This window comes from Haliotis asinina, chromosome 10, assembly GCF_037392515.1.
Source record: "Haliotis asinina isolate JCU_RB_2024 chromosome 10, JCU_Hal_asi_v2, whole genome shotgun sequence".
NCBI lineage: Eukaryota > Metazoa > Mollusca > Gastropoda > Lepetellida > Haliotidae > Haliotis > Haliotis asinina.
This window is the reverse complement of record NC_090289.1, coordinates 56257633-56278475: the sequence shown is the minus strand read 5'-3', so window position 1 is coordinate 56278475 and position 20843 is coordinate 56257633. Positions and strand designations below refer to the sequence as shown.

At 40.6% G+C, this 20843-nt stretch overlaps 33 non-coding genes across 33 annotated transcripts; all 33 read left to right on the top strand.

Moving 5' to 3' along the window:
* Positions 1–181: 181 nt before the first annotated feature.
* On the top strand, positions 182–302 carry LOC137254880 (U5 spliceosomal RNA). The gene has a single exon (XR_010954241.1). It is a non-coding gene; the product is annotated as a U5 spliceosomal RNA (small nuclear RNA).
* A 510-nt stretch (positions 303–812) lies between these two features.
* On the top strand, positions 813–933 carry LOC137254878 (U5 spliceosomal RNA). Its single transcript, XR_010954239.1, has one exon. It is a non-coding gene; the product is annotated as a U5 spliceosomal RNA (small nuclear RNA).
* Positions 934–1443: 510 nt separating this feature from the next.
* LOC137254877 (U5 spliceosomal RNA) lies at positions 1444–1564 on the top strand. The gene has a single exon (XR_010954238.1). It is a non-coding gene; the product is annotated as a U5 spliceosomal RNA (small nuclear RNA).
* Positions 1565–2074: 510 nt separating this feature from the next.
* Positions 2075–2195, top strand: LOC137254856 (U5 spliceosomal RNA). The gene has a single exon (XR_010954218.1). It is a non-coding gene; the product is annotated as a U5 spliceosomal RNA (small nuclear RNA).
* A 510-nt stretch (positions 2196–2705) lies between these two features.
* Positions 2706–2826, top strand: LOC137254876 (U5 spliceosomal RNA). Its single transcript, XR_010954237.1, has one exon. It is a non-coding gene; the product is annotated as a U5 spliceosomal RNA (small nuclear RNA).
* A 510-nt stretch (positions 2827–3336) lies between these two features.
* On the top strand, positions 3337–3457 carry LOC137254875 (U5 spliceosomal RNA). Its single transcript, XR_010954236.1, has one exon. It is a non-coding gene; the product is annotated as a U5 spliceosomal RNA (small nuclear RNA).
* A 510-nt stretch (positions 3458–3967) lies between these two features.
* LOC137254874 (U5 spliceosomal RNA) lies at positions 3968–4088 on the top strand. The gene has a single exon (XR_010954235.1). It is a non-coding gene; the product is annotated as a U5 spliceosomal RNA (small nuclear RNA).
* A 510-nt stretch (positions 4089–4598) lies between these two features.
* On the top strand, positions 4599–4719 carry LOC137254873 (U5 spliceosomal RNA). The gene has a single exon (XR_010954234.1). It is a non-coding gene; the product is annotated as a U5 spliceosomal RNA (small nuclear RNA).
* A 513-nt stretch (positions 4720–5232) lies between these two features.
* Positions 5233–5353, top strand: LOC137254872 (U5 spliceosomal RNA). The gene has a single exon (XR_010954233.1). It is a non-coding gene; the product is annotated as a U5 spliceosomal RNA (small nuclear RNA).
* A 513-nt stretch (positions 5354–5866) lies between these two features.
* Positions 5867–5987, top strand: LOC137254871 (U5 spliceosomal RNA). Its single transcript, XR_010954232.1, has one exon. It is a non-coding gene; the product is annotated as a U5 spliceosomal RNA (small nuclear RNA).
* Positions 5988–6497: 510 nt separating this feature from the next.
* Positions 6498–6618, top strand: LOC137255098 (U5 spliceosomal RNA). Its single transcript, XR_010954448.1, has one exon. It is a non-coding gene; the product is annotated as a U5 spliceosomal RNA (small nuclear RNA).
* A 510-nt stretch (positions 6619–7128) lies between these two features.
* On the top strand, positions 7129–7249 carry LOC137254870 (U5 spliceosomal RNA). The gene has a single exon (XR_010954231.1). It is a non-coding gene; the product is annotated as a U5 spliceosomal RNA (small nuclear RNA).
* A 510-nt stretch (positions 7250–7759) lies between these two features.
* Positions 7760–7880, top strand: LOC137254869 (U5 spliceosomal RNA). The gene has a single exon (XR_010954230.1). It is a non-coding gene; the product is annotated as a U5 spliceosomal RNA (small nuclear RNA).
* Positions 7881–8390: 510 nt separating this feature from the next.
* Positions 8391–8511, top strand: LOC137254867 (U5 spliceosomal RNA). Its single transcript, XR_010954228.1, has one exon. It is a non-coding gene; the product is annotated as a U5 spliceosomal RNA (small nuclear RNA).
* A 510-nt stretch (positions 8512–9021) lies between these two features.
* On the top strand, positions 9022–9142 carry LOC137254866 (U5 spliceosomal RNA). The gene has a single exon (XR_010954227.1). It is a non-coding gene; the product is annotated as a U5 spliceosomal RNA (small nuclear RNA).
* Positions 9143–9652: 510 nt separating this feature from the next.
* On the top strand, positions 9653–9773 carry LOC137254865 (U5 spliceosomal RNA). The gene has a single exon (XR_010954226.1). It is a non-coding gene; the product is annotated as a U5 spliceosomal RNA (small nuclear RNA).
* Positions 9774–10283: 510 nt separating this feature from the next.
* LOC137254864 (U5 spliceosomal RNA) lies at positions 10284–10404 on the top strand. Its single transcript, XR_010954225.1, has one exon. It is a non-coding gene; the product is annotated as a U5 spliceosomal RNA (small nuclear RNA).
* Positions 10405–10914: 510 nt separating this feature from the next.
* Positions 10915–11035, top strand: LOC137254863 (U5 spliceosomal RNA). The gene has a single exon (XR_010954224.1). It is a non-coding gene; the product is annotated as a U5 spliceosomal RNA (small nuclear RNA).
* Positions 11036–11545: 510 nt separating this feature from the next.
* On the top strand, positions 11546–11666 carry LOC137254861 (U5 spliceosomal RNA). Its single transcript, XR_010954223.1, has one exon. It is a non-coding gene; the product is annotated as a U5 spliceosomal RNA (small nuclear RNA).
* Positions 11667–12176: 510 nt separating this feature from the next.
* LOC137254860 (U5 spliceosomal RNA) lies at positions 12177–12297 on the top strand. Its single transcript, XR_010954222.1, has one exon. It is a non-coding gene; the product is annotated as a U5 spliceosomal RNA (small nuclear RNA).
* Positions 12298–12807: 510 nt separating this feature from the next.
* On the top strand, positions 12808–12928 carry LOC137254859 (U5 spliceosomal RNA). Its single transcript, XR_010954221.1, has one exon. It is a non-coding gene; the product is annotated as a U5 spliceosomal RNA (small nuclear RNA).
* Positions 12929–13438: 510 nt separating this feature from the next.
* Positions 13439–13559, top strand: LOC137254858 (U5 spliceosomal RNA). The gene has a single exon (XR_010954220.1). It is a non-coding gene; the product is annotated as a U5 spliceosomal RNA (small nuclear RNA).
* Positions 13560–14069: 510 nt separating this feature from the next.
* On the top strand, positions 14070–14190 carry LOC137254857 (U5 spliceosomal RNA). Its single transcript, XR_010954219.1, has one exon. It is a non-coding gene; the product is annotated as a U5 spliceosomal RNA (small nuclear RNA).
* A 510-nt stretch (positions 14191–14700) lies between these two features.
* LOC137254855 (U5 spliceosomal RNA) lies at positions 14701–14821 on the top strand. The gene has a single exon (XR_010954217.1). It is a non-coding gene; the product is annotated as a U5 spliceosomal RNA (small nuclear RNA).
* A 510-nt stretch (positions 14822–15331) lies between these two features.
* Positions 15332–15452, top strand: LOC137254854 (U5 spliceosomal RNA). Its single transcript, XR_010954216.1, has one exon. It is a non-coding gene; the product is annotated as a U5 spliceosomal RNA (small nuclear RNA).
* A 512-nt stretch (positions 15453–15964) lies between these two features.
* LOC137254853 (U5 spliceosomal RNA) lies at positions 15965–16085 on the top strand. The gene has a single exon (XR_010954215.1). It is a non-coding gene; the product is annotated as a U5 spliceosomal RNA (small nuclear RNA).
* Positions 16086–16598: 513 nt separating this feature from the next.
* LOC137254852 (U5 spliceosomal RNA) lies at positions 16599–16719 on the top strand. The gene has a single exon (XR_010954214.1). It is a non-coding gene; the product is annotated as a U5 spliceosomal RNA (small nuclear RNA).
* Positions 16720–17232: 513 nt separating this feature from the next.
* Positions 17233–17353, top strand: LOC137254850 (U5 spliceosomal RNA). The gene has a single exon (XR_010954213.1). It is a non-coding gene; the product is annotated as a U5 spliceosomal RNA (small nuclear RNA).
* A 510-nt stretch (positions 17354–17863) lies between these two features.
* LOC137254849 (U5 spliceosomal RNA) lies at positions 17864–17984 on the top strand. The gene has a single exon (XR_010954212.1). It is a non-coding gene; the product is annotated as a U5 spliceosomal RNA (small nuclear RNA).
* Positions 17985–18496: 512 nt separating this feature from the next.
* Positions 18497–18617, top strand: LOC137254848 (U5 spliceosomal RNA). The gene has a single exon (XR_010954211.1). It is a non-coding gene; the product is annotated as a U5 spliceosomal RNA (small nuclear RNA).
* Positions 18618–19130: 513 nt separating this feature from the next.
* On the top strand, positions 19131–19251 carry LOC137254847 (U5 spliceosomal RNA). The gene has a single exon (XR_010954210.1). It is a non-coding gene; the product is annotated as a U5 spliceosomal RNA (small nuclear RNA).
* A 513-nt stretch (positions 19252–19764) lies between these two features.
* LOC137254846 (U5 spliceosomal RNA) lies at positions 19765–19885 on the top strand. The gene has a single exon (XR_010954209.1). It is a non-coding gene; the product is annotated as a U5 spliceosomal RNA (small nuclear RNA).
* A 510-nt stretch (positions 19886–20395) lies between these two features.
* Positions 20396–20516, top strand: LOC137254844 (U5 spliceosomal RNA). Its single transcript, XR_010954208.1, has one exon. It is a non-coding gene; the product is annotated as a U5 spliceosomal RNA (small nuclear RNA).
* The last annotated feature ends 327 nt before the right edge of the window (positions 20517–20843 follow it).

Here is a 20843-nt window from a genome sequence, read left to right as displayed (position 1 = left end):
CATGTAGCCCTTTTCAACTTCAATCTCCTTATCATATCAATTGAAGGGTTGTGTCGATACCCTTTCTATATCAAAGAAACAATAATGCCAAATAGTTGATTTAAATGCTACAAGTCATGTCCTGACACCTACATGTTGTGATGAAATATTTTCAGTAGGGGAAGACAGGAGCCTGTAACGTTAACTCTGGTTTCTCTTCATCCATTCGGATAAATCTTTCGCCTTTTACTAAAGATTTCCGTGGAGAGGAACATCACAATGAGTCTAATGACTAATTTCTTACGCCCTGAATTGACAGGGTTAATATTTCCAATACACAAAATAGAACTTGCACAATGTGTAGAGAAGGGAGGTAATTACTCTCTGCGGTCGTCCATTACCCTGTTGTTGTTGTTTGTGTGATTTTCAAGATCAAAAGTATAGTGTAAGTGTTTAGCAGTGTTTCCAAGCTGACGCCGTCATCCACGTCAGCGATGTCTTTGCAATGCGTGTGCATGAAAATGGGAGGTTTGAATATTATGTTGAGGTCGACCACAATAACGAACTATACATGACGACGAACCAACGTTCAAAATGGCTGCCTCGGGCACGGGAGTCGCAAAGTCCGTATTTATTTGACAAGCTACAGCGGCATGTAGCCCTTTTCAACTTCAATCTCCTTATCATATCAATTGAAGGGTTGTGTCGATACCCTTTCTATATCAAAGAAACAATAATGCCAAATAGTTGATTTAAATGCTACAAGTCATGTCCTGACACCTACATGTTGTGATGAAATATTTTCAGTAGGGGAAGACAGGAGCCTGTAACGTTAACTCTGGTTTCTCTTCATCCATTCGGATAAATCTTTCGCCTTTTACTAAAGATTTCCGTGGAGAGGAACATCACAATGAGTCTAATGACTAATTTCTTACGCCCTGAATTGACAGGGTTAATATTTCCAATACACAAAATAGAACTTGCACAATGTGTAGAGAAGGGAGGTAATTACTCTCTGCGGTCGTCCATTACCCTGTTGTTGTTGTTTGTGTGATTTTCAAGATCAAAAGTATAGTGTAAGTGTTTAGCAGTGTTTCCAAGCTGACGCCGTCATCCACGTCAGCGATGTCTTTGCAATGCGTGTGCATGAAAATGGGAGGTTTGAATATTATGTTGAGGTCGACCACAATAACGAACTATACATGACGACGAACCAACGTTCAAAATGGCTGCCTCGGGCACGGGAGTCGCAAAGTCCGTATTTATTTGACAAGCTACAGCGGCATGTAGCCCTTTTCAACTTCAATCTCCTTATCATATCAATTGAAGGGTTGTGTCGATACCCTTTCTATATCAAAGAAACAATAATGCCAAATAGTTGATTTAAATGCTACAAGTCATGTCCTGACACCTACATGTTGTGATGAAATATTTTCAGTAGGGGAAGACAGGAGCCTGTAACGTTAACTCTGGTTTCTCTTCATCCATTCGGATAAATCTTTCGCCTTTTACTAAAGATTTCCGTGGAGAGGAACATCACAATGAGTCTAATGACTAATTTCTTACGCCCTGAATTGACAGGGTTAATATTTCCAATACACAAAATAGAACTTGCACAATGTGTAGAGAAGGGAGGTAATTACTCTCTGCGGTCGTCCATTACCCTGTTGTTGTTGTTTGTGTGATTTTCAAGATCAAAAGTATAGTGTAAGTGTTTAGCAGTGTTTCCAAGCTGACGCCGTCATCCACGTCAGCGATGTCTTTGCAATGCGTGTGCATGAAAATGGGAGGTTTGAATATTATGTTGAGGTCGACCACAATAACGAACTATACATGACGACGAACCAACGTTCAAAATGGCTGCCTCGGGCACGGGAGTCGCAAAGTCCGTATTTATTTGACAAGCTACAGCGGCATGTAGCCCTTTTCAACTTCAATCTCCTTATCATATCAATTGAAGGGTTGTGTCGATACCCTTTCTATATCAAAGAAACAATAATGCCAAATAGTTGATTTAAATGCTACAAGTCATGTCCTGACACCTACATGTTGTGATGAAATATTTTCAGTAGGGGAAGACAGGAGCCTGTAACGTTAACTCTGGTTTCTCTTCATCCATTCGGATAAATCTTTCGCCTTTTACTAAAGATTTCCGTGGAGAGGAACATCACAATGAGTCTAATGACTAATTTCTTACGCCCTGAATTGACAGGGCTAATATTTCCAATACACAAAATAGAACTTGCACAATGTGTAGAGAAGGGAGGTAATTACTCTCTGCGGTCGTCCATTACCCTGTTGTTGTTGTTTGTGTGATTTTCAAGATCAAAAGTATAGTGTAAGTGTTTAGCAGTGTTTCCAAGCTGACGCCGTCATCCACGTCAGCGATGTCTTTGCAATGCGTGTGCATGAAAATGGGAGGTTTGAATATTATGTTGAGGTCGACCACAATAACGAACTATACATGACGACGAACCAACGTTCAAAATGGCTGCCTCGGGCACGGGAGTCGCAAAGTCCGTATTTATTTGACAAGCTACAGCGGCATGTAGCCTTTTTCAACTTCAATCTCCTTATCATATCAATTGAAGGGTTGTGTCGATACCCTTTCTATATCAAAGAAACAATAATGCCAAATAGTTGATTTAAATGCTACAAGTCATGTCCTGACACCTACATGTTGTGATGAAATATTTTCAGTAGGGGAAGACAGGAGCCTGTAACGTTAACTCTGGTTTCTCTTCATCCATTCGGATAAATCTTTCGCCTTTTACTAAAGATTTCCGTGGAGAGGAACATCACAATGAGTCTAATGACTAATTTCTTACGCCCTGAATTGACAGGGTTAATATTTCCAATACACAAAATAGAACTTGCACAATGTGTAGAGAAGGGAGGTAATTACTCTCTTCGGTCGTCCATTACCCTGTTGTTGTTGTTTGTGTGATTTTCAAGATCAAAAGTATAGTGTAAGTGTTTAGCAGTGTTTCCAAGCTGACGCCGTCATCCACGTCAGCGATGTCTTTGCAATGCGTGTGCATGAAAATGGGAGGTTTGAATATTATGTTGAGGTCGACCACAATAACGAACTATACATGACGACGAACCAACGTTCAAAATGGCTGCCTCGGGCACGGGAGTCGCAAAGTCCGTATTTATTTGACAAGCTACAGCGGCATGTAGCCCTTTTCAACTTCAATCTCCTTATCATATCAATTGAAGGGTTGTGTCGATACCCTTTCTATATCAAAGAAACAATAATGCCAAATAGTTGATTTAAATGCTACAAGTCATGTCCTGACACCTACATGTTGTGATGAAATATTTTCAGTAGGGGAAGACAGGAGCCTGTAACGTTAACTCTGGTTTCTCTTCATCCATTCGGATAAATCTTTCGCCTTTTACTAAAGATTTCCGTGGAGAGGAACATCACAATGAGTCTAATGACTAATTTCTTACGCCCTGAATTGACAGGGTTAATATTTCCAATACACAAAATAGAACTTGCACAATGTGTAGAGAAGGGAGGTAATTACTCTCTGCGGTCGTCCATTACCCTGTTGTTGTTGTTTGTGTGATTTTCAAGATCAAAAGTATAGTGTAAGTGTTTAGCAGTGTTTCCAAGCTGACGCCGTCATCCACGTCAGCGATGTCTTTGCAATGCGTGTGCATGAAAATGGGAGGTTTGAATATTATGTTGAGGTCGACCACAATAACGAACTATACATGACGACGAACCAACGTTCAAAATGGCTGCCTCGGGCACGGGAGTCGCAAAGTCCGTATTTATTTGACAAGCTACAGCGGCATGTAGCCCTTTTCAACTTCAATCTCCTTATCATATCAATTGAAGGGTTGTGTCGATACCCTTTCTATATCAAAGAAACAATAATGCCAAATAGTTGATTTAAATGCTACAAGTCATGTCCTGACACCTACATGTTGTGATGAAATATTTTCAGTAGGGGAAGACAGGAGCCTGTAACGTTAACTCTGGTTTCTCTTCATCCATTCGGATAAATCTTTCGCCTTTTACTAAAGATTTCCGTGGAGAGGAACATCACAATGAGTCTAATGACTAATTTCTTACGCCCTGAATTGACAGGGTTAATATTTCCAATACACAAAATAGAACTTGCACAATGTGTAGAGAAGGGAGGTAATTACTCTCTTCGGTCGTCCATTACCCTGTTGTTGTTGTTTGTGTGATTTTCAAGATCAAAAGTATAGTGTAAGTGTTTAGCAGTGTTTCCAAGCTGACGCCGTCATCCACGTCAGCGATGTCTTTGCAATGCGTGTGCATGAAAATGGGAGGTTTGAATATTATGTTGAGGTCGACCACAATAACGAACTATACATGACGACGAACCAACGTTCAAAATGGCTGCCTCGGGCACGGGAGTCGCAAAGTCCGTATTTATTTGACAAGCTACAGCGGCATGTAGCCCTTTTCAACTTCAATCTCCTTATCATATCAATTGAAGGGTTGTGTCGATACCCTTTCTATATCAAAGAAACAATAATGCCAAATAGTTGATTTAAATGCTACAAGTCATGTCCTGACACCTACATGTTGTGATGAAATATTTTCAGTAGGGGAAGACAGGAGCCTGTAACGTTAACTCTGGTTTCTCTTCATCCATTCGGATAAATCTTTCGCCTTTTACTAAAGATTTCCGTGGAGAGGAACATCACAATGAGTCTAATGACTAATTTCTTACGCCCTGAATTGACAGGGTTAATATTTCCAATACACAAAATAGAACTTGCACAATGTGTAGAGAAGGGAGGTAATTACTCTCTGCGGTCGTCCATTACCCTGTTGTTGTCGTTCTTTGTGTGATTTTCAAGATCAAAAGTATAGTGTAAGTGTTTAGCAGTGTTTCCAAGCTGACGCCGTCATCCACGTCAGCGATGTCTTTGCAATGCGTGTGCATGAAAATGGGAGGTTTGAATATTATGTTGAGGTCGACCACAATAACGAACTATACATGACGACGAACCAACGTTCAAAATGGCTGCCTCGGGCACGGGAGTCGCAAAGTCCGTATTTATTTGACAAGCTACAGCGGCATGTAGCCCTTTTCAACTTCAATCTCCTTATCATATCAATTGAAGGGTTGTGTCGATACCCTTTCTATATCAAAGAAACAATAATGCCAAATAGTTGATTTAAATGCTACAAGTCATGTCCTGACACCTACATGTTGTGATGAAATATTTTCAGTAGGGGAAGACAGGAGCCTGTAACGTTAACTCTGGTTTCTCTTCATCCATTCGGATAAATCTTTCGCCTTTTACTAAAGATTTCCGTGGAGAGGAACATCACAATGAGTCTAATGACTAATTTCTTACGCCCTGAATTGACAGGGTTAATATTTCCAATACACAAAATAGAACTTGCACAATGTGTAGAGAAGGGAGGTAATTACTCTCTGCGGTCGTCCATTACCCTGTTGTTGTCGTTCTTTGTGTGATTTTCAAGATCAAAAGTATAGTGTAAGTGTTTAGCAGTGTTTCCAAGCTGACGCCGTCATCCACGTCAGCGATGTCTTTGCAATGCGTGTGCATGAAAATGGGAGGTTTGAATATTATGTTGAGGTCGACCACAATAACGAACTATACATGACGACGAACCAACGTTCAAAATGGCTGCCTCGGGCACGGGAGTCGCAAAGTCCGTATTTATTTGACAAGCTACAGCGGCATGTAGCCCTTTTCAACTTCAATCTCCTTATCATATCAATTGAAGGGTTGTGTCGATACCCTTTCTATATCAAAGAAACAATAATGCCAAATAGTTGATTTAAATGCTACAAGTCATGTCCTGACACCTACATGTTGTGATGAAATATTTTCAGTAGGGGAAGACAGGAGCCTGTAACGTTAACTCTGGTTTCTCTTCATCCATTCGGATAAATCTTTCGCCTTTTACTAAAGATTTCCGTGGAGAGGAACATCACAATGAGTCTAATGACTAATTTCTTACGCCCTGAATTGACAGGGTTAATATTTCCAATACACAAAATAGAACTTGCACAATGTGTAGAGAAGGGAGGTAATTACTCTCTGCGGTCGTCCATTACCCTGTTGTTGTTGTTTGTGTGATTTTCAAGATCAAAAGTATAGTGTAAGTGTTTAGCAGTGTTTCCAAGCTGACGCCGTCATCCACGTCAGCGATGTCTTTGCAATGCGTGTGCATGAAAATGGGAGGTTTGAATATTATGTTGAGGTCGACCACAATAACGAACTATACATGACGACGAACCAACGTTCAAAATGGCTGCCTCGGGCACGGGAGTCGCAAAGTCCGTATTTATTTGACAAGCTACAGCGGCATGTAGCCCTTTTCAACTTCAATCTCCTTATCATATCAATTGAAGGGTTGTGTCGATACCCTTTCTATATCAAAGAAACAATAATGCCAAATAGTTGATTTAAATGCTACAAGTCATGTCCTGACACCTACATGTTGTGATGATATATTTTCAGTAGGGGAAGACAGGAGCCTGTAACGTTAACTCTGGTTTCTCTTCATCCATTCGGATAAATCTTTCGCCTTTTACTAAAGATTTCCGTGGAGAGGAACATCACAATGAGTCCAATGACTAATTTCTTACGCCCTGAATTGACAGGGTTAATATTTCCAATACACAAAATAGAACTTGCACAATGTGTAGAGAAGGGAGGTAATTACTCTCTGCGGTCGTCCATTACCCTGTTGTTGTTGTTTGTGTGATTTTCAAGATCAAAAGTATAGTGTAAGTGTTTAGCAGTGTTTCCAAGCTGACGCCGTCATCCACGTCAGCGATGTCTTTGCAATGCGTGTGCATGAAAATGGGAGGTTTGAATATTATGTTGAGGTCGACCACAATAACGAACTATACATGACGACGAACCAACGTTCAAAATGGCTGCCTCGGGCACAGGAGTCGCAAAGTCCGTATTTATTTGACAAGCTACAGCGGCATGTAGCCCTTTTCAACTTCAATCTCCTTATCATATCAATTGAAGGGTTGTGTCGATACCCTTTCTATATCGAAGAAACAATAATGCCAAATAGTTGATTTAAATGCTACAAGTCATGTCCTGACACCTACATGTTGTGATGAAATATTTTCAGTAGGGGAAGACAGGAGCCTGTAACGTTAACTCTGGTTTCTCTTCATCCATTCGGATAAATCTTTCGCCTTTTACTAAAGATTTCCGTGGAGAGGAACATCACAATGAGTCTAATGACTAATTTCTTACGCCCTGAATTGACAGGGTTAATATTTCCAATACACAAAATAGAACTTGCACAATGTGTAGAGAAGGGAGGTAATTACTCTCTGCGGTCGTCCATTACCCTGTTGTTGTTGTTTGTGTGATTTTCAAGATCAAAAGTATAGTGTAAGTGTTTAGCAGTGTTTCCAAGCTGACGCCGTCATCCACGTCAGCGATGTCTTTGCAATGCGTGTGCATGAAAATGGGAGGTTTGAATATTATGTTGAGGTCGACCACAATAACGAACTATACATGACGACGAACCAACGTTCAAAATGGCTGCCTCGGGCACGGGAGTCGCAAAGTCCGTATTTATTTGACAAGCTACAGCGGCATGTAGCCCTTTTCAACTTCAATCTCCTTATCATATCAATTGAAGGGTTGTGTCGATACCCTTTCTATATCAAAGAAACAATAATGCCAAATAGTTGATTTAAATGCTACAAGTCATGTCCTGACACCTACATGTTGTGATGAAACATTTTCAGTAGGGGAAGACAGGAGCCTGTAACGTTAACTCTGGTTTCTCTTCATCCATTCGGATAAATCTTTCGCCTTTTACTAAAGATTTCCGTGGAGAGGAACATCACAATGAGTCTAATGACTAATTTCTTACGCCCTGAATTGACAGGGTTAATATTTCCAATACACAAAATAGAACTTGCACAATGTGTAGAGAAGGGAGGTAATTACTCTCTGCGGTCGTCCATTACCCTGTTGTTGTTGTTTGTGTGATTTTCAAGATCAAAAGTATAGTGTAAGTGTTTAGCAGTGTTTCCAAGCTGACGCCGTCATCCACGTCAGCGATGTCTTTGCAATGCGTGTGCATGAAAATGGGAGGTTTGAATATTATGTTGAGGTCGACCACAATAACGAACTATACATGACGACGAACCAACGTTCAAAATGGCTGCCTCGGGCACGGGAGTCGCAAAGTCCGTATTTATTTGACAAGCTACAGCGGCATGTAGCCCTTTTCAACTTCAATCTCCTTATCATATCAATTGAAGGGTTGTGTCGATACCCTTTCTATATCAAAGAAACAATAATGCCAAATAGTTGATTTAAATGCTACAAGTCATGTCCTGACACCTACATGTTGTGATGAAACATTTTCAGTAGGGGAAGACAGGAGCCTGTAACGTTAACTCTGGTTTCTCTTCATCCATTCGGATAAATCTTTCGCCTTTTACTAAAGATTTCCGTGGAGAGGAACATCACAATGAGTCTAATGACTAATTTCTTACGCCCTGAATTGACAGGGTTAATATTTCCAATACACAAAATAGAACTTGCACAATGTGTAGAGAAGGGAGGTAATTACTCTCTGCGGTCGTCCATTACCCTGTTGTTGTTGTTTGTGTGATTTTCAAGATCAAAAGTATAGTGTAAGTGTTTAGCAGTGTTTCCAAGCTGACGCCGTCATCCACGTCAGCGATGTCTTTGCAATGCGTGTGCATGAAAATGGGAGGTTTGAATATTATGTTGAGGTCGACCACAATAACGAACTATACATGACGACGAACCAACGTTCAAAATGGCTGCCTCGGGCACGGGAGTCGCAAAGTCCGTATTTATTTGACAAGCTACAGCGGCATGTAGCCCTTTTCAACTTCAATCTCCTTATCATATCAATTGAAGGGTTGTGTCGATACCCTTTCTATATCAAAGAAACAATAATGCCAAATAGTTGATTTAAATGCTACAAGTCATGTCCTGACACCTACATGTTGTGATGAAATATTTTCAGTAGGGGAAGACAGGAGCCTGTAACGTTAACTCTGGTTTCTCTTCATCCATTCGGATAAATCTTTCGCCTTTTACTAAAGATTTCCGTGGAGAGGAACATCACAATGAGTCTAATGACTAATTTCTTACGCCCTGAATTGACAGGGTTAATATTTCCAATACACAAAATAGAACTTGCACAATGTGTAGAGAAGGGAGGTAATTACTCTCTGCGGTCGTCCATTACCCTGTTGTTGTTGTTTGTGTGATTTTCAAGATCAAAAGTATCGTGTAAGTGTTTAGCAGTGTTTCCAAGCTGACGCCGTCATCCACGTCAGCGATGTCTTTGCAATGCGTGTGCATGAAAATGGGAGGTTTGAATATTATGTTGAGGTCCACCACAATAACGAACTATACATGACGACGAACCAACGTTCAAAATGGCTGCCTCGGGCACGGGAGTCGCAAAGTCCGTATTTATTTGACAAGCTACAGCGGCATGTAGCCCTTTTCAACTTCAATCTCCTTATCATATCAATTGAAGGGTTGTGTCGATACCCTTTCTATATCAAAGAAACAATAATGCCAAATAGTTGATTTAAATGCTACAAGTCATGTCCTGACACCTACATGTTGTGATGAAACATTTTCAGTAGGGGAAGACAGGAGCCTGTAACGTTAACTCTGGTTTCTCTTCATCCATTCGGATAAATCTTTCGCCTTTTACTAAAGATTTCCGTGGAGAGGAACATCACAATGAGTCTAATGACTAATTTCTTACGCCCTGAATTGACAGGGTTAATATTTCCAATACACAAAATAGAACTTGCACAATGTGTAGAGAAGGGAGGTAATTACTCTCTGCGGTCGTCCATTACCCTGTTGTTGTTGTTTGTGTGATTTTCAAGATCAAAAGTATCGTGTAAGTGTTTAGCAGTGTTTCCAAGCTGACGCCGTCATCCACGTCAGCGATGTCTTTGCAATGCGTGTGCATGAAAATGGGAGGTTTGAATATTATGTTGAGGTCGACCACAATAACGAACTATACATGACGACGAACCAACGTTCAAAATGGCTGCCTCGGGCACGGGAGTCGCAAAGTCCGTATTTATTTGACAAGCTACAGCGGCATGTAGCCCTTTTCAACTTCAATCTCCTTATCATATCAATTGAAGGGTTGTGTCGATACCCTTTCTATATCAAAGAAACAATAATGCCAAATAGTTGATTTAAATGCTACAAGTCATGTCCTGACACCTACATGTTGTGATGAAATATTTTCAGTAGGGGAAGACAGGAGCCTGTAACGTTAACTCTGGTTTCTCTTCATCCATTCGGATAAATCTTTCGCCTTTTACTAAAGATTTCCGTGGAGAGGAACATCACAATGAGTCTAATGACTAATTTCTTACGCCCTGAATTGACAGGGTTAATATTTCCAATACACAAAATAGAACTTGCACAATGTGTAGAGAAGGGAGGTAATTACTCTCTGCGGTCGTCCATTACCCTGTTGTTGTTGTTTGTGTGATTTTCAAGATCAAAAGTATCGTGTAAGTGTTTAGCAGTGTTTCCAAGCTGACGCCGTCATCCACGTCAGCGATGTCTTTGCAATGCGTGTGCATGAAAATGGGAGGTTTGAATATTATGTTGAGGTCGACCACAATAACGAACTATACATGACGACGAACCAACGTTCAAAATGGCTGCCTCGGGCACGGGAGTCGCAAAGTCCGTATTTATTTGACAAGCTACAGCGGCATGTAGCCCTTTTCAACTTCAATCTCCTTATCATATCAATTGAAGGGTTGTGTCGATACCCTTTCTATATCAAAGAAACAATAATGCCAAATAGTTGATTTAAATGCTACAAGTCATGTCCTGACACCTACATGTTGTGATGAAACATTTTCAGTAGGGGAAGACAGGAGCCTGTAACGTTAACTCTGGTTTCTCTTCATCCATTCGGATAAATCTTTCGCCTTTTACTAAAGATTTCCGTGGAGAGGAACATCACAATGAGTCTAATGACTAATTTCTTACGCCCTGAATTGACAGGGTTAATATTTCCAATACACAAAATAGAACTTGCACAATGTGTAGAGAAGGGAGGTAATTACTCTCTGCGGTCGTCCATTACCCTGTTGTTATTGTTTGTGTGATTTTCAAGATCAAAAGTATCGTGTAAGTGTTTAGCAGTGTTTCCAAGCTGACGCCGTCATCCACGTCAGCGATGTCTTTGCAATGCGTGTGCATGAAAATGGGAGGTTTGAATATTATGTTGAGGTCGACCACAATAACGAACTATACATGACGACGAACCAACGTTCAAAATGGCTGCCTCGGGCACGGGAGTCGCAAAGTCCGTATTTATTTGACAAGCTACAGCGGCATGTAGCCCTTTTCAACTTCAATCTCCTTATCATATCAATTGAAGGGTTGTGTCGATACCCTTTCTATATCAAAGAAACAATAATGCCAAATAGTTGATTTAAATGCTACAAGTCATGTCCTGACACCTACATGTTGTGATGAAATATTTTCAGTAGGGGAAGACAGGAGCCTGTAACGTTAACTCTGGTTTCTCTTCATCCATTCGGATAAATCTTTCGCCTTTTACTAAAGATTTCCGTGGAGAGGAACATCACAATGAGTCTAATGACTAATTTCTTACGCCCTGAATTGACAGGGTTAATATTTCCAATACACAAAATAGAACTTGCACAATGTGTAGAGAAGGGAGGTAATTACTCTCTGCGGTCGTCCATTACCCTGTTGTTGTTGTTTGTGTGATTTTCAAGATCAAAAGTATCGTGTAAGTGTTTAGCAGTGTTTCCAAGCTGACGCCGTCATCCACGTCAGCGATGTCTTTGCAATGCGTGTGCATGAAAATGGGAGGTTTGAATATTATGTTGAGGTCGACCACAATAACGAACTATACATGACGACGAACCAACGTTCAAAATGGCTGCCTCGGGCACGGGAGTCGCAAAGTCCGTATTTATTTGACAAGCTACAGCGGCATGTAGCCCTTTTCAACTTCAATCTCCTTATCATATCAATTGAAGGGTTGTGTCGATACCCTTTCTATATCAAAGAAACAATAATGCCAAATAGTTGATTTAAATGCTACAAGTCATGTCCTGACACCTACATGTTGTGATGAAACATTTTCAGTAGGGGAAGACAGGAGCCTGTAACGTTAACTCTGGTTTCTCTTCATCCATTCGGATAAATCTTTCGCCTTTTACTAAAGATTTCCGTGGAGAGGAACATCACAATGAGTCTAATGACTAATTTCTTACGCCCTGAATTGACAGGGTTAATATTTCCAATACACAAAATAGAACTTGCACAATGTGTAGAGAAGGGAGGTAATTACTCTCTGCGGTCGTCCATTACCCTGTTGTTATTGTTTGTGTGATTTTCAAGATCAAAAGTATCGTGTAAGTGTTTAGCAGTGTTTCCAAGCTGACGCCGTCATCCACGTCAGCGATGTCTTTGCAATGCGTGTGCATGAAAATGGGAGGTTTGAATATTATGTTGAGGTCGACCACAATAACGAACTATACATGACGACGAACCAACGTTCAAAATGGCTGCCTCGGGCACGGGAGTCGCAAAGTCTGTATTTATTTGACAAGCTACAGCGGCATGTAGCCCTTTTCAACTTCAATCTCCTTATCATATCAATTGAAGGGTTGTGTCGATACCCTTTCTATATCAAAGAAACAATAATGCCAAATAGTTGATTTAAATGCTACAAGTCATGTCCTGACACCTACATGTTGTGATGAAATATTTTCAGTAGGGGAAGACAGGAGCCTGTAACGTTAACTCTGGTTTCTCTTCATCCATTCGGATAAATCTTTCGCCTTTTACTAAAGATTTCCGTGGAGAGGAACATCACAATGAGTCTAATGACTAATTTCTTACGCCCTGAATTGACAGGGTTAATATTTCCAATACACAAAATAGAACTTGCACAATGTGTAGAGAAGGGAGGTAATTACTCTCTGCGGTCGTCCATTACCTTGTTGTTGTTGTTTGTGTGATTTTCAAGATCAAAAGTATCGTGTAAGTGTTTAGCAGTGTTTCCAAGCTGACGCCGTCATCCACGTCAGCGATGTCTTTGCAATGCGTGTGCATGAAAATGGGAGGTTTGAATATTATGTTGAGGTCCACCACAATAACGAACTATACATGACGACGAACCAACGTTCAAAATGGCTGCCTCGGGCACGGGAGTCGCAAAGTCCGTATTTATTTGACAAGCTACAGCGGCATGTAGCCCTTTTCAACTTCAATCTCCTTATCATATCAATTGAAGGGTTGTGTCGATACCCTTTCTATATCAAAGAAACAATAATGCCAAATAGTTGATTTAAATGCTACAAGTCATGTCCTGACACCTACATGTTGTGATGAAACATTTTCAGTAGGGGAAGACAGGAGCCTGTAACGTTAACTCTGGTTTCTCTTCATCCATTCGGATAAATCTTTCGCCTTTTACTAAAGATTTCCGTGGAGAGGAACATCACAATGAGTCTAATGACTAATTTCTTACGCCCTGAATTGACAGGGTTAATATTTCCAATACACAAAATAGAACTTGCACAATGTGTAGAGAAGGGAGGTAATTACTCTCTGCGGTCGTCCATTACCCTGTTGTTATTGTTTGTGTGATTTTCAAGATCAAAAGTATCGTGTAAGTGTTTAGCAGTGTTTCCAAGCTGACGCCGTCATCCACGTCAGCGATGTCTTTGCAATGCGTGTGCATGAAAATGGGAGGTTTGAATATTATGTTGAGGTCGACCACAATAACGAACTATACATGACGACGAACCAACGTTCAAAATGGCTGCCTCGGGCACGGGAGTCGCAAAGTCCGTATTTATTTGACAAGCTACAGCGGCATGTAGCCCTTTTCAACTTCAATCTCCTTATCATATCAATTGAAGGGTTGTGTCGATACCCTTTCTATATCAAAGAAACAATAATGCCAAATAGTTGATTTAAATGCTACAAGTCATGTCCTGACACCTACATGTTGTGATGAAATATTTTCAGTAGGGGAAGACAGGAGCCTGTAACGTTAACTCTGGTTTCTCTTCATCCATTCGGATAAATCTTTCGCCTTTTACTAAAGATTTCCGTGGAGAGGAACATCACAATGAGTCTAATGACTAATTTCTTACGCCCTGAATTGACAGGGTTAATATTTCCAATACACAAAATAGAACTTGCACAATGTGTAGAGAAGGGAGGTAATTACTCTCTGCGGTCGTCCATTACCCTGTTGTTGTTGTTTGTGTGATTTTCAAGATCAAAAGTATCGTGTAAGTGTTTAGCAGTGTTTCCAAGCTGACGCCGTCATCCACGTCAGCGATGTCTTTGCAATGCGTGTGCATGAAAATGGGAGGTTTGAATATTATGTTGAGGTCCACCACAATAACGAACTATACATGACGACGAACCAACGTTCAAAATGGCTGCCTCGGGCACGGGAGTCGCAAAGTCCGTATTTATTTGACAAGCTACAGCGGCATGTAGCCCTTTTCAACTTCAATCTCCTTATCATATCAATTGAAGGGTTGTGTCGATACCCTTTCTATATCAAAGAAACAATAATGCCAAATAGTTGATTTAAATGCTACAAGTCATGTCCTGACACCTACATGTTGTGATGAAACATTTTCAGTAGGGGAAGACAGGAGCCTGTAACGTTAACTCTGGTTTCTCTTCATCCATTCGGATAAATCTTTCGCCTTTTACTAAAGATTTCCGTGGAGAGGAACATCACAATGAGTCTAATGACTAATTTCTTACGCCCTGAATTGACAGGGTTAATATTTCCAATACACAAAATAGAACTTGCACAATGTGTAGAGAAGGGAGGTAATTACTCTCTGCGGTCGTCCATTACCCTGTTGTTGTTGTTTGTGTGATTTTCAAGATCAAAAGTATCGTGTAAGTGTTTAGCAGTGTTTCCAAGCTGACGCCGTCATCCACGTCAGCGATGTCTTTGCAATGCGTGTGCATGAAAATGGGAGGTTTGAATATTATGTTGAGGTCGACCACAATAACGAACTATACATGACGACGAACCAACGTTCAAAATGGCTGCCTCGGGCACGGGAGTCGCAAAGTCCGTATTTATTTGACAAGCTACAGCGGCATGTAGCCCTTTTCAACTTCAATCTCCTTATCATATCAATTGAAGGGTTGTGTCGATACCCTTTCTATATCAAAGAAACAATAATGCCAAATAGTTGATTTAAATGCTACAAGTCATGTCCTGACACCTACATGTTGTGATGAAACATTTTCAGTAGGGGAAGACAGGAGCCTGTAACGTTAACTCTGGTTTCTCTTCATCCATTCGGATAAATCTTTCGCCTTTTACTAAAGATTTCCGTGGAGAGGAACATCACAATGAGTCTAATGACTAATTTCTTACGCCCTGAATTGACAGGGTTAATATTTCCAATACACAAAATAGAACTTGCACAATGTGTAGAGAAGGGAGGTAATTACTCTCTGCGGTCGTCCATTACCCTGTTGTTGCTGTTGGTGTGATTTTCAAGATCAAAAGTATAGTGTAAGTGTTTAGCAGTGTTTCCAACCTGACGCCGCCATCCACGTGTCAGCGATGTCTTTGCAATGCGTGTGCATGAAAATGGGAGGTTTGAATATTATGTTGAGGTCGACCACAATAACGAACTATACATGACGACGAACCAACGTTCAAAATGGCTGCCTCGGGCACGGGAGTCGCAAAGTCCGTATTTATTTGACAAGCTACAGCGGCATGTAGCCCTTTTCAACTTCAATCTCCTTATCATATCAATTGAAGGGTTGTGTCGATACCCTTTCTATATCAAAGAAACAATAATGCCAAATAGTTGATTTAAATGCTACAAGTCATGTCCTGACACCTACATGTTGTGATGAAATATTTTCAGTAGGGGAAGACAGGAGCCTGTAACTTTAACTCTGGTTTCTCTTCATCCATTCGGATAAATCTTTCGCCTTTTACTAAAGATTTCCGTGGAGAGGAACATCACAATGAGTCTAATGACTAATTTCTTACGCCCTGAATTGACAGGGTTAATATTTCCAATACACAAAATAGAACTTGCACAATGTGTAGAGAAGGGAGGTAATTACTCTCTGCGGTCGTCCATTACCCTGTTGTTGTTGTTGTTTGTGTGATTTTCAAGATCAAAAGTATCGTGTAAGTGTTTAGCAGTGTTTCCAAGCTGACGCCGTCATCCACGTCAGCGATGTCTTTGCAATGCGTGTGCATCAAAATGGGAGGTTTGAATATTATGTTGAGGTCGACCACAATAACGAACTATACATGACGACGAACCAACGTTCAAAATGGCTGCCTCGGGCACGGGAGTCGCAAAGTCCGTATTTATTTGACAAGCTACAGCGGCATGTAGCCCTTTTCAACTTCAATCTCCTTATCATATCAATTGAAGGGTTGTGTCGATACCCTTTCTATATCAAAGAAACAATAATGCCAAATAGTTGATTTAAATGCTACAAGTCATGTCCTGACACCTACATGTTGTGATGAAATATTTTCAGTAGGGGAAGACAGGAGCCTGTAACGTTAACTCTGGTTTCTCTTCATCCATTCGGATAAATCTTTCGCCTTTTACTAAAGATTTCCGTGGAGAGGAACATCACAATGAGTCTAATGACTAATTTCTTACGCCCTGAATTGACAGGGTTAATATTTCCAATACACAAAATAGAACTTGCACAATGTGTAGAGAAGGGAGGTAATTACTCTCTGCGGTCGTCCATTACCCTGTTGTTGTTGTTGTTTGTGTGATTTTCAAGATCAAAAGTATCGTGTAAGTGTTTAGCAGTGTTTCCAAGCTGACGCCGTCATCCACGTCAGCGATGTCTTTGCAATGCGTGTGCATCAAAATGGGAGGTTTGAATATTATGTTGAGGTCGACCACAATAACGAACTATACATGACGACGAACCAACGTTCAAAATGGCTGCCTCGGGCACGGGAGTCGCAAAGTCCGTATTTATTTGACAAGCTACAGCGGCATGTAGCCCTTTTCAACTTCAATCTCCTTATCATATCAATTGAAGGGTTGTGTCGATACCCTTTCTATATCAAAGAAACAATAATGCCAAATAGTTGATTTAAATGCTACAAGTCATGTCCTGACACCTACATGTTGTGATGAAATATTTTCAGTAGGGGAAGACAGGAGCCTGTAACTTTAACTCTGGTTTCTCTTCATCCATTCGGATAAATCTTTCGCCTTTTACTAAAGATTTCCGTGGAGAGGAACATCACAATGAGTCTAATGACTAATTTCTTACGCCCTGAATTGACAGGGTTAATATTTCCAATACACAAAATAGAACTTGCACAATGTGTAGAGAAGGGAGGTAATTACTCTCTTCGGTCGTCCATTACCCTGTTGTTGTTGTTTGTGTGATTTTCAAGATCAAAAGTATAGTGTAAGTGTTTAGCAGTGTTTCCAAGCTGACGCCGTCATCCACGTCAGCGATGTCTTTGCAATGCGTGTGCATGAAAATGGGAGGTTTGAATATTATGTTGAGGTCGACCACAATAACGAACTATACATGACGACGAACCAACGTTCAAAATGGCTGCCTCGGGCACGGGAGTCGCAAAGTCCGTATTTATTTGACAAGCTACAGCGGCATGTAGCCCTTTTCAACTTCAATCTCCTTATCATATCAATTGAAGGGTTGTGTCGATACCCTTTCTATATCAAAGAAACAATAATGCCAAATAGTTGATTTAAATGCTACAAGTCATGTCCTGACACCTACATGTTGTGATGAAACATTTTCAGTAGGGGAAGACAGGAGCCTGTAACGTTAACTCTGGTTTCTCTTCATCCATTCGGATAAATCTTTCGCCTTTTACTAAAGATTTCCGTGGAGAGGAACATCACAATGAGTCTAATGACTAATTTCTTACGCCCTGAATTGACAGGGTTAATATTTCCAATACACAAAATAGAACTTGCACAATGTGTAGAGAAGGGAGGTAATTACTCTCTGCGGTCGTCCATTACCCTGTTGTTGCTGTTGGTGTGATTTTCAAGATCAAAAGTATAGTGTAAGTGTTTAGCAGTGTTTCCAACCTGACGCCGCCATCCACGTGTCAGCGATGTCTTTGCAATGCGTGTGCATGAAAATGGGAGGTTTGAATATTATGTTGAGGTCGACCACAATAACGAACTATACATGACGACGAACCAACGTTCAAAATGGCTGCCTCGGGCACGGGAGTCGCAAAGTCCGTATTTATTTGACAAGCTACAGCGGCATGTAGCCCTTTTCAACTTCAATCTCCTTATCATATCAATTGAAGGGTTGTGTCGATACCCTTTCTATATCAAAGAAACAATAATGCCAAATAGTTGATTTAAATGCTACAAGTCATGTCCTGACACCTACATGTTGTGATGAAATATTTTCAGTAGGGGAAGACAGGAGCCTGTAACTTTAACTCTGGTTTCTCTTCATCCATTCGGATAAATCTTTCGCCTTTTACTAAAGATTTCCGTGGAGAGGAACATCACAATGAGTCTAATGACTAATTTCTTACGCCCTGAATTGACAGGGTTAATATTTCCAATACACAAAATAGAACTTGCACAATGTTTAGAGAAGGGAGGTAATTACTCTCTGCGGTCGTCCATTACCCTGTTGTTGTTGTTGTTTGTGTGATTTTCAAGATCAAAAGTATCGTGTAAGTGTTTAGCAGTGTTTCCAAGCTGACGCCGTCATCCACGTCAGCGATGTCTTTGCAATGCGTGTGCATCAAAATGGGAGGTTTGAATATTATGTTGAGGTCGACCACAATAACGAACTATACATGACGACGAACCAACGTTCAAAATGGCTGCCTCGGGCACGGGAGTCGCAAAGTCCGTATTTATTTGACAAGCTACAGCGGCATGTAGCCCTTTTCAACTTCAATCTCCTTATCATATCAATTGAAGGGTTGTGTCGATACCCTTTCTATATCAAAGAAACAATAATGCCAAATAGTTGATTTAAATGCTACAAGTCATGTCCTGACACCTACATGTTGTGATGAAATATTTTCAGTAGGGGAAGACAGGAGCCTGTAACGTTAACTCTGGTTTCTCTTCATCCATTCGGATAAATCTTTCGCCTTTTACTAAAGATTTCCGTGGAGAGGAACATCACAATGAGTCTAATGACTAATTTCTTACGCCCTGAATTGACAGGGTTAATATTTCCAATACACAAAATAGAACTTGCACAATGTGTAGAGAAGGGAGGTAATTACTCTCTGCGGTCGTCCATTACCCTGTTGTTGTTGTTGTTTGTGTGATTTTCAAGATCAAAAGTATCGTGTAAGTGTTTAGCAGTGTTTCCAAGCTGACGCCGTCATCCACGTCAGCGATGTCTTTGCAATGCGTGTGCATGAAAATGGGAGGTTTGAATATTATGTTGAGGTCGACCACAATAACGAACTATACATGACGACGAACCAACGTTCAAAATGGCTGCCTCGGGCACGGGAGTCGCAAAGTCCGTATTTATTTGACAAGCTACAGCGGCATGTAGCCCTTTTCAACTTCAATCTCCTTATCATATCAATTGAAGGGTTGTGTCGATACCCTTTCTATATCAAAGAAACAATAATGCCAAATAGTTGATTTAAATGCTACAAGTCATGTCCTGACACCTACATGTTGTGATGAAATATTTTCAGTAGGGGAAGACAGGAGCCTGTAACTTTAACTCTGGTTTCTCTTCATCCATTCGGATAAATCTTTCGCCTTTTACTAAAGATTTCCGTGGAGAGGAACATCACAATGAGTCTAATGACTAATTTCTTACGCCCTGAATTGACAGGGTTAATATTTCCAATACACAAAATAGAACTTGCACAATGTGTAGAGAAGGGAGGTAATTACTCTCTTCGGTCGTCCATTACCCTGTTGTTGTTGTTTGTGTGATTTTCAAGATCAAAAGTATAGTGTAAGTGTTTAGCAGTGTTTCCAAGCTGACGCCGTCATCCACGTCAGCGATGTCTTTGCAATGCGTGTGCATGAAAATGGGAGGTTTGAATATTATGTTGAGGTCGACCACAATAACGAACTATACATGACGACGAACCAACGTTCAAAATGGCTGCCTCGGGCACGGGAGTCGCAAAGTCCGTATTTATTTGACAAGCTACAGCGGCATGTAGCCCTTTTCAACTTCAATCTCCTTATCATATCAATTGAAGGGCTGTGTCGATACCCTTTCTATATCAAAGAAACAATAATGCCAAATAGTTGATTTAAATGCTACAAGTCATGTCCTGACACCTACATGTTGTGATGAAATATTTTCAGTAGGGGAAGACAGGAGCCTGTAACTTTAACTCTGGTTTCTCTTCATCCATTCGGATAAATCTTTCGCCTTTTACTAAAGATTTCCGTGGAGAGGAACATCACAATGAGTCTAATGACTAATTTCTTACGCCCTGAATTGACAGGGTTAATATTTCCAATACACAAAATAGAACTTGCACAATGTGTAGAGAAGGGAGGTAATTACTCTCTGCGGTCGTCCATTACCCTGTTGTTGTTGTTTGTGTGATTTTCAAGATCAAAAGTATAGTGTAAGTGTTTAGCAGTGTTTCCAAGCTGACGCCGTCATCCACGTCAGCGATGTCTTTGCAATGCGTGTGCATCAAAATGGGAGGTTTGAATATTATGTTGAGGTCGACCACAATAACGAACTATACATGACGACGAACCAACGTTCAAAATGGCTGCCTCGGGCACGGGAGTCGCAAAGTCCGTATTTATTTGACAAGCTACAGC